Source organism: Gorilla gorilla, chromosome 22 (genome assembly GCF_029281585.2).
Source record: "Gorilla gorilla gorilla isolate KB3781 chromosome 22, NHGRI_mGorGor1-v2.1_pri, whole genome shotgun sequence".
NCBI lineage: Eukaryota > Metazoa > Chordata > Mammalia > Primates > Hominidae > Gorilla > Gorilla gorilla.
Window position 1 is genome coordinate 22,778,704 of NC_073246.2, and position 16,580 is coordinate 22,795,283.

General features: G+C 36.4%; 1 long non-coding RNA gene across 7 annotated transcripts in view; it reads right to left on the reverse strand.

Moving 5' to 3' along the window:
* LOC109024468 (uncharacterized) overlaps window positions 1–10,128 on the reverse strand; it is a 62,596-nt gene extending 52,468 nt beyond the window's left edge. For 2 of the 7 annotated variants that reach the window (XR_008674765.2, XR_008674762.2), the window contains exon 1: window positions 9,825–10,099. This is a non-coding gene — a long non-coding RNA (uncharacterized lncRNA). Of the gene's footprint in view, window positions 1–9,824 lie in introns of all 7 variants that reach the window. The other 5 variants (XR_008674761.1, XR_008674767.2, XR_008674760.2 and 2 more) reach the window with 5 other exon arrangements.
* Window positions 10,129–16,580: the final 6,452 nt, after the last annotated feature.

Genomic DNA, 16,580 nt, shown 5'->3' on the forward strand with positions numbered 1-16,580 from the left:
GAGCTTCCAACGCACAGGGCCTGTTTGGAACTGGGCAAAGTTTGTTATATGACATTTTAGAATTCATGGGCACAATGAAAGAACAGCTCTAAGTAAATTTGGAACTGTAAAGATTTGTTTATTCAGCTGATTTGAGCATATGTTGTTCTGAGAGAGGAGGTAAAGTAGACTTGTCTATTGTTCAGATAAATGGACAGTCAGGAAGTTTTTAAGCAAACCATAAAGTTATTACAGTGCTGGCTCAGAAAACAATACTCACAAGTGTGACACTTTGACACGCTGAGCTAAACAAGCAGTTTCGAGGTCTCTGTCTGACCTTCCCCCACCTCCCTGTCTCTCTGATCTTCTTTCTGGAAGCAGCAAGATAAACCCTTCTTGGAATTTCTTTAAGAAAACTTCTTTCCAAAAGAAATGCTATTGCCTTAACATCACCTCCCTAGGGATCTCATCAAATAACTAGGAAAGATTACCCACAGGAGAAGAGAAGACTAGGAGTTTTCACCATACCCAGATATATTTGTATCTATTCTTCTTGGAGCATCTCACTGAGAGATTACCTGGGAGGCTTTATCTGCATAATAAGAAAACCTTTGTTCCCAGTGAAGTTTAGCCCCTCGCCTACCTGCCACCTCCTTCAGTGCTGAGAAATATTTTGTCTCATGCCATTGTTCTTTGGGCTTATTCATTTCTCCTGAAAATCATTGATGCCTACACGCCTCACCTATCTCCTCTTGCCCTATGAAGGAGAGTGTAAAAGCATCTGGAGCTCACTGGGTTATTGAATAACCATTCTTCTGTGATTTTCTCATGCTCTGCATGTTAAATCAATCTGTATTCCCTTTCTCTTATAAATCTCTGTCTGTCGTCAGTTCATTTTCAGTGAACCTTCAGACGGCAAAGGGGAAGCTTTCCCTTGGCCCCTGCAACATCTTCATCTTCCTGGGTTAAAAACTTTTGGACAATTAAATTCTTGTCAATTGCAGGCAGTAGAGTAGTAAATTCATGTTAGTTTAGACAGAAAACAGTGTCTGTGTGTAATGGTTTTAGTCCTCTTGTGTGAAATTGTCATTTGAATGATGGAAGCCAGATGTTGTTGGTGTTCAGGGTAAAGAGACATTGTGAGATAGAGCAAGGACCCCCTTTTTAGGAACCTGAAGCCCACAAAGCATGGAAATAAAAGAAAATCCTGAGTTCCTTAAGGATAACTTCAGGTACCAAGCTAGCCCCAGAACTAAATAAGTAACTTGTTAAACAAGAAGGTAATAGTAGCTTAAAACAATAGCCAAGGAAGTTAAGAGTTCTGGAGATACTTGCTTTCCTCATAGAAACAAAGGATAGCATCTTAACATATGTCCCTGACTTGTCTTTCAGAAACTTGGACCCCCACTGAGGACCTTCACCAAAGGGATTCATGGGCACAGATAAGGGCGAAGTGAAGATGAACTTTAACTATTGTCTTTTTCTCTAAATTTCTTCCTGAGGGAATTGGAGAAATCACTCCTCACCCCCAGGCAGTTAATGTTTTTCTACTGACCCCAAATTTTTAAACAAAACTTCTCTTCCTTAACTAATTGCAAATCAGCAAATCTTAAAATCTGTCTACGACCTGTAAGCACCACCATCCCTGCTTCAAGATATCCTGCCCTTTTAGGCCTAAACCAGTGTGTAATCTCCATGTACTGATTTACTATTTTGCCTGTAGCTTCTGCTTTCCTAAAACTTATACCTGCCTTTAAAAACACTTGCCTGCAAGCCATTGGGAAGGTTAGGATTTGAGCACTTAGCTGCCTGGTCCTCCTTGCTGGGTTCCTTGCAATAAATGCCTTTCCTTCTTTTGCTGCAAAACTCCATGCAGATACCTGGTTTTACTGTACTGAGCAAGTGGACACTCGTTATGTTCTATAATATAACAATTGTATTTCAGTTACGCTGTGATAAGTATGTTCACAAATTATTGGAATGCATGACTGTTCTTGAAGACTAGAGAGAATTTCAATAGGAAGGAATGAATAGGAAGGATGTCCCTGCTAGAAATGGCTATTTGGATGACAAATAAAACTATACGGAATGAAAAGGAGGTAAATCTGAATATGCAACTCCACAAAAAAAATAGCCAGAAATTAGGCTGGAAATAAGACAGAGAACCTGATGTTGACCTAAGAATGTTGGCCTTTACTTGGTAGAAATCAGGGGAAAATTTAAATCAAATGTTGGCTCAATAAAGACATGTCAGTTTAATAAAATCAGTAAATAAACCAGCTAGGATGTTCTTAAAAGCTGGATATATTTTATTGGTTTTAATTATCCAATATTAAAAGATATCTATAGTAGGGGGTTTAAGGGTTAGATATTTCAGCTTCTCAACAATTCCAGGATTCTGGGGCAGTTTCATACTATTCTCCTGTTCACAGGACAGCTATCCTGTAGACCTGGCATACTATACTCATAAAATTAAGCCAAATCCAATATGTAAAAATGTTGATCTCTGTCTGCTTCTGTCTCTCTGCCTTTGTTGTTGTTGTTGTTAATCAGGAAGGTAAATCTTTTCAGAAATCTTCCAGAACACTGAACTTTAGGTCGTAAGATGGACAGGGTTAGGACACATGCCTATGTCCTTGTAAGGAAAGGAGTATGAAAGTAAAAGGAAAGAAAAAGGAATGAGAAAAAAAAATTATCCTTTTCAGAAATCAAATTATATTCTACAAAGATAGAATAATGTTAAAAACTTTTATTTTACCTTCAGAAATGTTATTGAATTGATAGACAATGACACAGTCATGATAAGATAGAAACAAATGATAATGATTAAATATCAGAGAGGTTGTGATAATAGTTTAATTAGGAAACAATTAAGGTATGCTCTAATCTCATATCTTATTATTGCACAGATTCCAGAGAGATTAGCATAATTAATTGAATAACCTGAAGCCATAAAATAGATTCAAATGAATATATTTTTGATATTGAGATCAGAATATATCTAATGATAAAAGTGAAATCACAAATGAAAAGAGAGATCACAAATGAAAATATACCTATCTATATATATATGTGGTTTAATGACATGATAAAAAGATTTAAAAGAAAAATGCTACAAAAATATTTGCCATTTATTTGATGAGTGATTGTATATTATTGCTAAAGTCAAAGAGCTTTACAGAATAATTTGTTTTTAAAAACCCACATAATTTTCCCATAAAGGGGCAAAGAGCAGAGAAATGCAAACCAAAACCACAATGAGATACCATCTCACACCAGTCAGAATGGCCATTATTAGAAAGTCAAAAAATAACAGATGCTGGTGAGGTTGTGGAGAAAAATGAATTATTTTAAACTGTTTGTAGGAGTGTAAATTAGCTCAACCACTGTGGAAGACAGTGTGGCTATTCTGCAGATATCTAGAGGCAGAAATACCATTCAATCCAGCAATCCCATTACTGGGTATATACCCAAAGGAATATAAATAATTCTATTATAAAGACACCTGCACATGTACGTTCATTGCGGCACTATTCACAATAGCAAAGGCATGGAATCAACCAAAAAGCCTATCAATGATAGAATGGATAAAGAAAATGTGGTACATATACACCATGGAATACTATGCAGCCATAAAAGGGAATGAGATCATGTCCTTTGCAGGGACACGGATGCAGTTGGGGGCCATTATCCATAACACACTAATGCAGGAACAGAAAACCAAATACCACGTGTCGTCACCTATAAGTGGGCACTGAATGATGAGAACACATGGACACATGGGGAGAGCAACACACTCCAGGGCCTGTCAGAGGTCAGGGAGTGGAAGGAGGGAGAGCATCAGGAAGACTAGCTAATGGATGCTGGGCTTAATACCTAGGTGATGGGATGACCTGTGCAGCAAACCCCCATGGCACATGTTTACCCATGTAACAAACCTGCACATTCTGCACATGTACCCCTGAACTTAAAAGTTGGAAATTAAAAAAGAAAATAAATTAAAAGAATAAAAAATACTTGTACCTCTATTTTTATTTTGACAACTTTACAATACATAGTACTGCAAATGAAAAAATACGTGTAAAGAATAAATTATGAAAGAAAAACTACTAAAACCAAAAATTACAAATTTGAACATGATTATATTTTCTGTCATATTGTAAAAGGAGAATAAACATGAATATATAAGGGGTGTTAAGGATGTTAAAAATTGGTCCTTCATACTTAGCATGTTGAAACCAATTACAACTACCACTGTAATCTCAGCACTTCGGAGGCCAAGGCAGGAAAACAGCTTGAGGCCAAGAGTTTGAGACCAACCTGGGCAACATAGTGAGACCCTGTCTTTACAAAAAAATTAAAAATTACCCTAGTGTGGTGGCACACACCTGTAGTCCTAGCTACTCAGGAGGCTGAGGTAGGAGGACCACTTGAGCCCAGGAGTCTGAAGCTGTAGTGTGCTATGATCACACCACTGCACTCCAGCCTGAGTGACAGACAGGCTGTCTCAAAAATCTAGGAAAAAATTTTTTTACATTTGTTAAAAAGGTAGCACTACCTCAACTAGTTTCTGGAACATGTTTCAGTAACACATATTAAAATATTAAAATATGCTTTTGACTTATTAATACTGTGGTCAAAATACTACTCTACATGCTTTGTAAATATTAACCTGTATAATCTTACAAGTCTATAAACTAGTTATTTTCATTTCTCTTCTACAGATGAGAAAACTGGGTTACTGAGGGGTTAAGTAAATGAACTCCGGGCTCACAGTTGATATGTATTAGAGCCAGATTTCAACACCGTGGTGTCTGTCTCAAGAGCTCACATGCAGTTTGCCTCTCTACCTTTAATAATCTCACTTACAGAAATATTTAGAGGCATTATGAAGATGTATGTAGAAGGTATTTGCATAAGGAATTTTTAATGCAGCTAAAACTTTGATATGGAGTAAGTTCCAAACACAGGAGAATTTTGTTTAAAGTGTTTACACTCATCATAATTGCCAGTGGTAATCTTATGCTTCCAGCTGGTGATTAATCCCATCAGCACTTTCTATATCTTAAGTAAATGACAAAATCCATGTTCCAAAAACATCTGATCTGTAGTCTTTTTTAGCAAGAGTTTGGCAAATTCTTGGCAGTATCAGCAAAAGTGTGAATCTCTGGACAGAGGAGGTAGGCTATAGGAAGAAGGAAGTGTTCAAATTGTATGATTGCTTGGTAGACATCTCCCTTTCAGTCTTCATCCTTATCTCTTCTTTCCAGCCAAAAGATTTCATTGCAAAATTCTCTTTCTTTCTCTCTCTCTGTCTTTCTTTCTTTCGTTCGTTTGTTCATTTTTTAGATGGAATCTCACTCTGTCGCGCAGGCTGGAGTGCAGTGGCGCGATCTCTGTTCACTGCAACCCCACCTCCCAGGTTCAAGTGATTCTCCTGCCTCAGCTTCCTAAGTAGCTGGGACTACAGGTGCGTGCCACCATGCCTGGCTAATTTTTGTATTTTTAGTACAGATGGGATTTCGCCATGTTGGCCAGCATGGTCTCTATCTCCTGACCTCGTGATTCACTAGCCTTGGCCTCCCAAAGTGCTGGGATTACAGCTGTGAGCCACCACACCCGGCCACAAAGTTCTATTTCTGCATTGTCTTCTATTCAGAAAAGATTTTGTCACTTTCAAGTAGGGATCATAGATTCAGTCTGTTTCTCTGCCTAGTCTCTCTTTTACCCTAACCTCTCTTTAGGAGATAGACCAAAAGACAGATAGACTGACAATGAGAGAGAATGAGCGATAGTCCAGAATAGAGAAGGAGAGCAGGAGAACATGGGAGAGAGAGAGAGGCAATTTTTTCTTATGTGCTCTAACTTGATCCCTCTGTTTTATGGACTTTCTGTGTATGCTCTGCTGTCTAAAGTTTAGGAAAAAAAACTTTACCATGCTCAGCTTAAGTTAAACATGTTTAATCTCTTAATCTATGTCAAGTGGTAGAACTGATAACCCCAAGAGATTAACCATCATCTCCACTTTTCCAGCTCCTGGAATACTATGTATCCTGAATCACCTAAGACAGGGGTCCCAAACCCCCAGGCCATGGACCACACAGCAGGAGGTGAGCTGCGAGTATTACTGCCTGAACTCTGCCTCCTGTCCGATCAGTGGCAGCATTAGATTCTCACAGGAGTGCGAACCCTATTGTGAACTGTACATGCGAGGAATCTGGATTGTGTGCTCCTTATGCTAATCTTTTAATAATGTCTGATGATCTAAGGTGGAAGAGTTTCATCCTGAAACCATCCCCACCCTCCTAATCTAAGCAAAAATCTGAACAAATTTTATGAACAGATGAGAACACTGTCTTTTGCAGAAGATGGGGATTATAAAAGACACATCATCATGAATTGATCCCCTCACATGTGGAGAGTGAAAATATTAATAAGAAACTGTAGGAGAAAACATGAAAGAGAGAGAGAAAAAAATTCAGAGAAGTAACCACAGATACCAAAACAAAAACAAAAACTCCTCTGTAATGATTAAAATGTCTTGGCAAAAATATAGACGTTGCCCCTTTCCTGGACTACTCTCCGTCTTATGCCCAGAGTATAACAGCTCCAAAGAAGTAAAATAAATATTATGTTTGAAATGCAGATGAAGTTTAACAAAGGGGCATTTAATGGATGCAGAGAATTTTAAAATGTTTGATTCCCTATTAACTTGTTGGGTGATCTCATTTACAAAGAGAGGATTTGTGTTATTTTTGAAGAATTTAGAATGTCACAGAATTTAAAGTTGTAAGCTTGTTAGATTAGAATGATGATCATTGATATCAAGGTTTAAGAGTCTTCTGTTTGGGAGACTTCCAAGAAAACATTTACTATATAGAGGGTTAAATTACAGAGCCATACGAAGAAAATTCTAAGCTTTTGAAACATTGGTAAGAAGATTTTAAGCAAAACCTCGAAGCCTAACTTTGCATGCATTTGTTTTTGTTAACTATGTGGGATTCTAAATTACATTAAGATTATCTCCTTGATCCCAGTAGGAAAATGCAAGGTTTTGATTGGTATTTGTCAAGATGATACTTAATGTTTATATTGCATGTCTTATTTTAAAAATATGCAGCATGATGTATTAGGTTTGTAGGAGAAAGCGGTATAAAATACATAAGCCATATATAATCTATCTGATATGGTTTGGCTGTGCCCTCACCCAACTCTCATCATAAATTGTAATTCCCACAATTCCCACGTGTTGTGGGAAGAACCTGGTGGGAGGTCATTGAATCATGGGGGCGGGTCTTTCCCATGCTATTCTGGTGATAGTGAATATGTCTCATAAGATTTGATGGTTTTAAAAAGGGGAGATTCCCTCACAAGCTCTCTCATCTTGTCTGCTGCCATGCGAGATGTGCCTTTCATCTTCCGTCATGATTATGAGGTCTCCGCAGCCATGTGGAACTGTGGAACTATGGAAATTTAAGTCAAAATTGTAAGGAGGGATTTAGAAGTTTTTTTAAAAATGCAAAAATTGTGGTTTTAAAATTAAATAATTGGGAGGTAAATTTGTTTACGGAGCCAGATATCATGTATATACAACTTGTATTTGAAAAAATGAATTACGGAATTATAGAATAATTAGTGTGCAGCATTTTGGAGAATGCGTTATTAGAGCTTTACTCATCATCCCTAGGTGGAAAAGAGCCTTATCTCCAGGTGGCTGATAATCTCCACCAAGACAAGCCTAGTAATAGAATATTCACTTTTTGTAATACTTTGGAAACCTTCATTTTTTAATATTTTAATGAATTCCAATGCCCTTCAATTAAAAATAATTGAATTAAAGCTATCCATCCCCAGTGTGAAAATACGATGAGAAATTCATATGCCACTTCATCAACAGAACTTTAAACATAGGTTTAAAAATACAACATTCAGCTAGCAGAAAAATTCCTCAATGTATTACTTTTTGACTGCGATATTACCCTTTGTTCTTCTGAAGAACTTATTTTTTCTTTTTTTTGCAACTCTACCTGAATTACCTTTCAGATGATTGCCATATTGTCTGTGATTTCCCTTATATTTAAACACTTTACAAATATGTGTTTTACGTTATGAACTCAATCTCCATATTTTCAAAATCTACATTTTTGCTTTTCAAATCTGTATTATTATCTTTCTTAAGTTTGTCAACTTGTGAATACAGAACGTTTTCCCCAAAGGGATCCTTAAAGTCCTGGAAGTGTGTGTATTGTGTGCTGCAAAGGCGAATTTACATCAATGTATTAAAGAGAAGCTATAAAATTGATCCATTAAGAATTAAAGTTGGAGCCGGGCGTGGTTGCGGCCACCCGTAGTCCCAGCTACCCGGGAGGCTGAGGCAGGAGAATGGTGTGAACCCGGGAGGCGGAGCTTGCAGTGAGCGGAGAATCGCGCCACTGCACTCCAGCCTGGGCGACAGAGAGAGACTCCGTCTCAAAAAAAAAAAAAAAAGAATTAAAGTTGGAAACCCCCCAGTTTATGGACGGTAGTAAATTCCCCTAATTTCTTCTTGTATACATATCTTAAATGTTGGGAACAGGGAGGTAGGAGGAAGAATCTTGCTAAAACTATAAAAAGAAAAAAGAGAAAATTTATGGATTTATTGTGAAATTAATGGTCTTTAAAGAGTATTTAATATTATAGAAGACATTAGTTGTATTTAAGCTTTGAAAAGAGCATAAAATCTGTGTATATTTCCCATTTAATAAAATTTAATGTATATTCACACATGAACATTATGCATTTGGTAATGTTCTATTACTAAAATCCTATGTGTAGAAACAAGTTCATTAACTGATTTGGTTTGGCTCAGGAGCCCAGTTGCAGGGTAACAGAAACACATAAATGAACAATTAGCTAAATCAATGACGTTTAAACATCTGTTTTAAAAACTAGGCTTGGGTAATAAAGCCATAAGTAATTGTTATTATTTTTAAATAAAAATGCTTACTCAGTTGAATTTCTGCCCTTCCTCTAGCACTTCTCTAAGATGGGTTTTGGGATATCATTGAGAGCCTTGTACAACCGTAAACACTGTGAGCCCTACCTCCTCTTTGATTTTCTGAGCAGTTGTGTGCTACTAAATGATTCAAAATTGTCTCTCTGAAAAACAGGCAAACAAATAAAAATCTGACTTGTCGCATTTGCCAGTTTCCATGGTGTAAATACTCTTATGATCACTTCTAAAACTTCCAATATGCAATTGTTGAGAAGAGATGTGCACAGTTGGCCCCAGGAAGCCAGCGGGAACCTCTGTCATACTTCACTGCTTCTCAGGCACAGTCTGCTCCAAGAATACCTCTCCCATTTCTGGCAGTTTTTGGAGGTGGTTTAATGTGTGACCTGTTCTTTCTAGCAGGACTGCTATATTGGACCTTACCTTGTGCCCTGTCAAAGCTCTAGAATAGAGGTTAGAAACTTTCTCTTAAAGGTCTAGAGAGTAATTAATTTTAGACTTGCAGGCAAATGGCTTCTGTTGCAAAAAAAAAATTAACTCTGCCCTTGAAGCTCAAAGGCAGCTGCATAAAATGATGGATGTGGCTGCATCCCGGTAAATTTTCATTTATAAAAACAGGCCCTGCAGCTCTTAACTGTCCCTTGTTCAGAAACTCCTGAATTTCTGCTACAGCCTTCGACCAGCTCTGAACCGCAAGCTGTTGACACCATGGCTTCTGTGCAGGACTACCATGAAAAGTTATCTCATCCCTGTATTCGACTGCACTGTATAGTGAAAACCACTCTGCTTTCTTCCTCAGCTCGAATTATGAAACACCAAACCAAGAGCAGAAATAAAAATTTTGACCACTTACCTTCTGTCTGTTTTCTTGTATTTTCTTTTCTCTTGATCCACGCCAGAAAGAAAAGGCAGTATTATTCCTGCTATGTCATGTTATCCTTCTACTAAAGAACAAAAATCACACAGTCCAGCTGGCATAGGCATCATGCCAGGGTGCAATTCTCTGCTCTGAATCCTTCAAACTTGTTCTTCAGGAGCTTGAAATATCTTTTTGTCTAAACCCGAATTTCAAAATCACTGCCTTGCTAAAGGGATCAAATACTCCACCTGCTTGGAGATGGTATCCTCATGATTCAGCTTTCAATGGGAGATGATTGAAAAGGGAAATTAAAATTCATTTAAATAATTCCTATGATATATGCATATTAATATTAGAAAAACATCAAAATAACAACAGTGCTTATATTTTTCTGGTGTAAGTAACTTTTAAAAATTACACAAGTAATCACACAAATAACTGCAAATTATTTTAAAATCAGAATAATTAAAATCTTAAAATAGTTGAAATTGAGAAGACTATGAGAAGCCTATACAAAATATTCTACAAGTTATTCCACATTATTTTCATGATAATTAAGTGGAAATTTAGGTAGTAGACTAATTAGCAAATTAAAAAAAGAAAATATGGTTATAGCAAAATGAAATAGATTCTCATGCCAAAGCTTGCCTGAGAGTTTTAGCCACAGACAAGGGGGAATAGCTGTATAATAGGGATGTTGCAGATGGTCCTATTTCCCTGAACCTAAACTAATCACTGCTCCTGCTTTGGTCTAAGAGAAAAAAAGCATCCCTTCAAAAGCATTAGAATGTGTGTTACATAAACCACTAGTTCTTTCTAATTCTTTTTCTCAGTCCTATCATTTAAAGCCTGAATAGATTAGAAATACTCTATTTAAATTTTTACATTTAAACAGTAGTCAAATGTATTTCACTATTGTATGAAGCTTGATATTTACATGTGAATTGAGTTTCATGAGATATCAAAGAATAATGATGTAGAAGATAATCTGTTACATACTCTATTGAAGTATATTTTTTATGAAAAAATCTCTTGCATTTGGCTTTGTTTGTGTTTTATTTCAGGGTCATTATATTTTATCCACATGGAACATATTCTAGAACATATTTTCCTTTAACTTTATAAGAGACAGATAAGTATTATATGCATCATTGATATCTGAACATGATTAAGAAAATCAAATTGCCCAGGCCTAAATAATTCTTTAAAAGTGTCCCATTAGAAAAATCAGAACATGTCACATTGTAATTATTATCTTTTATAAAACATCACTATATTTAGAAAAATAAGTACATTATGGTGAAATGGCAAGGAAAAACCTACACTAATAAAATATATGCATACCGATGATATTTCTAACTGAATATTTTTAAATCACATTTATTAAAGGCAAGTTCGGATAAGTACTACTAATATTTTTATTTCAAAGAGTATTCTTCAACTGATGATATTTTTAAGTCTAGAGATACTGTGGCTTTTTTTGAAATATCAGTATCAATGAGTATATGTCACAACTTACTAGCATCAAATTAACTGAAAGAAAAAACATAGATAAATAGAAATTTAAAAATTCAAAGATTTTTAACTCATCTATGCACATTTTCTCAATTTATAATTTGGGAAACTCAGGCACCTATGTTCCCTGAACTCACAAGTACTAGCAAAAATAGATATAGCACATGAGTTTAGATTCTTTACATGAGGGTATTGGGGTATAGAAAAAAAAGGCATATGAAAGAAGAGGTAAAATTATAGCCAGTAGAATTTTATTGTCATTGTTCAAAGATAAAGAGATAGGGGCTGCAATGCAGCCCTTTATTTTCTTGGCATGCTTGATTTTGAGATTTTAATTTATCTAAACTGAAGAGAAACCACTGGCTCAGGGGAAACCAAGTTTGTCATTTGATTGCTTGTGTGCTTGCTTGCTTGTTTTCCTAAGACTAATACCTGGGAGAAATATCTCCAGGGAGCACCTAATGATGTAGAGATATTTGTCCCCAAGGGTGTTCCTTCAAAACACTCAAGTGAGTGCTCTTTACTATTTTATATCACTTTTCCTCAGTGAAAGACAATTTTCCAAATGGCCAATCACTTCTCAGCATTCTAATTGTTTAATCTGATTGAAGAATAAAATTGAGACTAGCTTGAGAAGTGATCATTTGATCAAGGCCAGTCACACAATCTTTACAAGACTCTAACTCAGATCTCTGGAATCATAGGTAATAATATCACCAGTACTGAATTTTAGATGTAATTGAGAATTTCCTGAACTACTGTGTAGGTTCAATCTTATTTTGCTTTCATTTTCCTTTATTCCTATATTTATCAGGATAGTCTCTGGTAATTTTAATTTTTTACTTTAGAAGGTTTATTCTTTGTTATTCTTCAAAAGCTCCTTATAGATTTCCCATGTGTCAAGTAAGTAAGTATATGCTATCTAAAAAATAAATTGACTGAATATTCAGTTCAATCAAACAACTGCATGTAGACAGATTGAAAGGAATACATTTGCTAAGAATAAATGTACAAGTTTCTTGCATTACCAGTCTTGAGACCAAGGTTACCCACAGCTCAAGTACTTCTTTGCTATAATTTTACAACCTCTCTTTATCATGGTTTTGAGTAGAGACAATTTCTTCTTTAACCCTTTATTATTTATGGTAGTTACAAATAATGTATAGCATAGTACATGTGCTATGTTTAATGGATTTTGAGTGAATAAATGATACATATAATTTCATAAATAATAAGTTTATATGATTACATAAATTATAAAAGTCTTAAATCAATCACCGTGTTTTACTCTGTCTATAATTTGGTCCATTAATTAATTAATTATTAAGATGCCATTCATATAAAATTTCAGTAATGGGAGTAAGTCTTCTTATTGGTGTCTTTTAACAATGAAGATGATTTTGGGTATGAAGTTATGGAAGAAATAACAGTTGTATAAAATAGTAAGGAGATTTATTTATTCGAGTAACAAGAATATATTTTTGGAGGCTGAGGCGGGAGGATGGCTTGAAGCCAGGAACTGGATACCAGCCTGGGCAAGAAAGTGAGATCCCTACCTCTACAAAAAGAAAAAAAAAAAAAGAAGGTAACAAGAAGAATGATCCTGGGAAGGATGACTTTTCTATTGGTTAATTCATGGGCCCAGTGATATCATTAATTACCTGACTCCATTTCACCTTTCTGCTCTATCATTCCTAGTGTTTTTCCAGTGTGCCTCATGGATGTAAGAGGGCTGCAGCGGCTCCACCCAACACATACTCACATTCTAGTATGTAGAATGGCATGAACTCTCTAATCCCTAATGACTGGAACGGAACCACCCATCATGATTCTCCTCTGGACCTGGGGCTAGTTATTGGCTGTAGCAAAGCATTGTAGGGTTAAATACTGTTAGCTGGGAGCATAACTAAGAGTCTGCTGCATATCTGCATTGTACTGAGTTAGAAAGTTATTTTAATTTTCACAGATTGCGGCACAATGAGTGATCACTGCTTGATGAGGAATGATGAAGGCGGCATTCAATAAATGATTTGAGGAAGGTGCAGAGACCAAAAGTTCTGTATTGTTTCCATTCAAACAGGCTGAGAAAAGCCATGTTATTATGTGCAGTCACAGTATTAATACCAATTTTTCAAGGTGAGACTTATGAAATTAGCAAGAAATGGGACATTTGACAATATATAATATGAAATGATGATCTGTTGGCCCGAATAAGAAAAGATGAGTTAGAACGCTACAAAGAATCTTTCTGTTCATTGATGGGACAATTATCAAATGCATGAATACCCCTTTCCTACCCATTAATTTAAATCCTCTTTAAGGCCAGGCACAGTGGCTCATGACTGTAATCTCAGCACTTTGGGAGGCTGAGGCCAGCAGATCATTTGAGGTCAGGAGTTCGAGACCAGCCTGGCCAACGTGGTGAAACCCCATCTCTACCAAAAAATACAAAAACGTACCTGGGCATGGTGGCGCATGCCTGTAGTCCCAGCTACTCAGGATGCTGAGGTGGGAGAATCGATTGAACCTGGGAGGCAGAGGTTGAGCCGAGATCATGCCACCACACTCTAGACTGAGCGACAGAGTGAGACCCTATCTCAAAATAAATAGATAGATAAATAAATAAATAATGTTTAATGTAAATCACTTTATTTCACATGGGTTCATGCAAATTTTAATACATCTTTAAAAAATCAGATTATGTATATATATAAAATTTGCTTATAGTCCACATACATTTGGGTCAGTCCTGCCCAGAAATATGAAAATGGCACCGCATGATCAATAAAATCATATGATCTGGAATCTGCTTTCTAATTTCCACTTCATACTCCACTGCTGTGAGATTCTAGACAAATTAACTGTTTTGTATTTCATTTTTCCTGTCTTCAAAATGGAGATATAATAGTACTTATGTCATTGGAATAGTGCAAAAACTAATAATTCATATAGAGTGCTTAGTAATTATTGGCTATTATTACTCTTTCTACTAGCCTGGTGCACTGATTAGTATGATTAATAGCAGTAGTGATGTGGATGGGAGGTTGGAACTTGAAGAGTTGATCAGGGAAAATTTCCTAGAGGCAGAAAAGTTTGAGGAAATTTTAAGAACACATTCTTTACAGTTTAATATGAGACTGCCACTTTGCCAAACTCTTTTGTAAAATTCCTCTGTTGCCTAAAAGTTGAGTAAATTCTGGTAAACACACAGCCTTGGGTCCAGATCCCTGAGCAGAGTTGGCTTGTGGGAAGTGACACTATGGAGAAGTTGACTTCTGGGGAATGATATCATTTAGAAAATGGACTGTAGGTGCAGAAGAAAAAAAAAATCCAGAAGACAGATAAAGAAGCGCAGGTATGAATTTGGAGGTTGAGGTCAGGAGAAATATATGCAGATGATCCTTCATCCATATAACCAGGGACTTCTAGGGGAATGGGAAACAAAGTATTCCCTCCACCCCCACCATTTATGGAGAGTTGATTTAAGCAAATTTTACTTAAATAATAAAGGAAAAGGTGACACAAGCAAGCAACCTGGAGAACTTGGGAACATACAGCAAGTTGGCATATTGGTTACGTATTGAATTATCTTCTGTATTGTCAGAGTGAACAAGCCAGCTTAAAGCAACTCTCCACTTGTAAAACAAATGAAACACATATTTGCTATTCTGTGATAAAACATTTTGATAATGTTGAAGGTTGAGTCATGAGCTCAGTTAAGCTTTTTAAATAGTTCAGTCTGATACTTATGACATGTTTGTTTCATTAGCATTAATTTGCTTCTGCAGTAAAACCTCCCTGAACATTATTTTGTTGCTACTATATATCATGAGGCACCTCTGTGGCTGCAAAGTGTAAACATTTCAAGGTTTTGGAACGGCTAATCTCTAAACCAGCATATCATTAGAGAACCTACAAGTTACAACTTTTGACCCTGCTTGAATTTGTCTTATTACTAGCAACAGATATACACTTTTCAGTGGCCCACTCACTGTCCACAGTCTACTATCTGCATTTACAGGTCTAGTTCCTCAATATGCCACCCTGACCTTGTGAAACGGCCCTTCTATTCCTCTGCATTTCTTCACTCTTCATATTTAAAGGCTACTTCCAAACCCTATTTGTCAGATAGTTATTTCTGATTGTATCTGTGCACTCATTCATTTATCAACACATACCACTTATTTTCTAATATGCTAATGCGGGGTGGCCAGCCCCTGGGCTGCCAGCTGGTACCGGTCTGTGGCCTGTTAGGAACTGGGCTAACAAGTGAGCATAACCACCTGAGCTCTGCCGCCTGTCAGATCAGCAGCAACGTTAGATTCTCGTAGGAGCATGAACCCTATTGTGAACTGCACATGTGAGGGATCTAGGTTGCACACTCCTTATGAGAATCTAATGTCTGATGATCTGAGGTGGAACAGTTTCAACCTGAAACCGTCCTCACCTGTTCCTCCTGCCACACACACCATCCATGGAAAAATTGTCTTCCATGAAACCGGTCAATGGTGCTAAAAGGATTGGGAACTGCTTCACTAATAGCGCTCATTAAACGAATATTTTCTAATATTTTAATAGTGCTGACTTGTGTCATTGTTATTTTTCTCTGCACCTAAAAGTGTTGTGTTCCTTAGCAGATTATGACTTCAGAAGGGTTAAGGTCGTTTTATTAGATTCCTTTGCTTAGCACAGTATTCAACATATAACACTAATGATGGAAGCCTGATTTCATATCTTCCAGTAAATTATATTGCTTATAATAAGAATGGGGAAAAGCTCTAGCAGGGTCACTGGTGATAGTTCATTAATATGGAATTTAAATCAAATTTTTAGAAATTAAAAAATAAAATATAGATGGGAATTTATGATACTGCACAGTTATATTTTAGAATTAACTATAAGTTCTTTAATAATAAAAAAATGCATAAACATTCTCCAGGCATTTCATAGATGAGATGATGAATGTCTTGTCATGTTAATTAACAAATAAGCTAATAAGATGCTGATGAACAAATATTCATCAATTGGAATAGAGATTGGTAAAAATTTTGATGGTCACTTAACTGGGAAAAAATGCACAGTTTTGATCTGGAATCTGAGACTGTTTGCAATGGAGCATCTACAAGATGTGTCAAATGTGAATATCAGTAACATGTTTTGTTTTGAAAAAAAGAAAATGTTTTCTATATTTGCAGACTTTTCCTATGATGGCAAAAGGATGTCAGAAGTACAGCA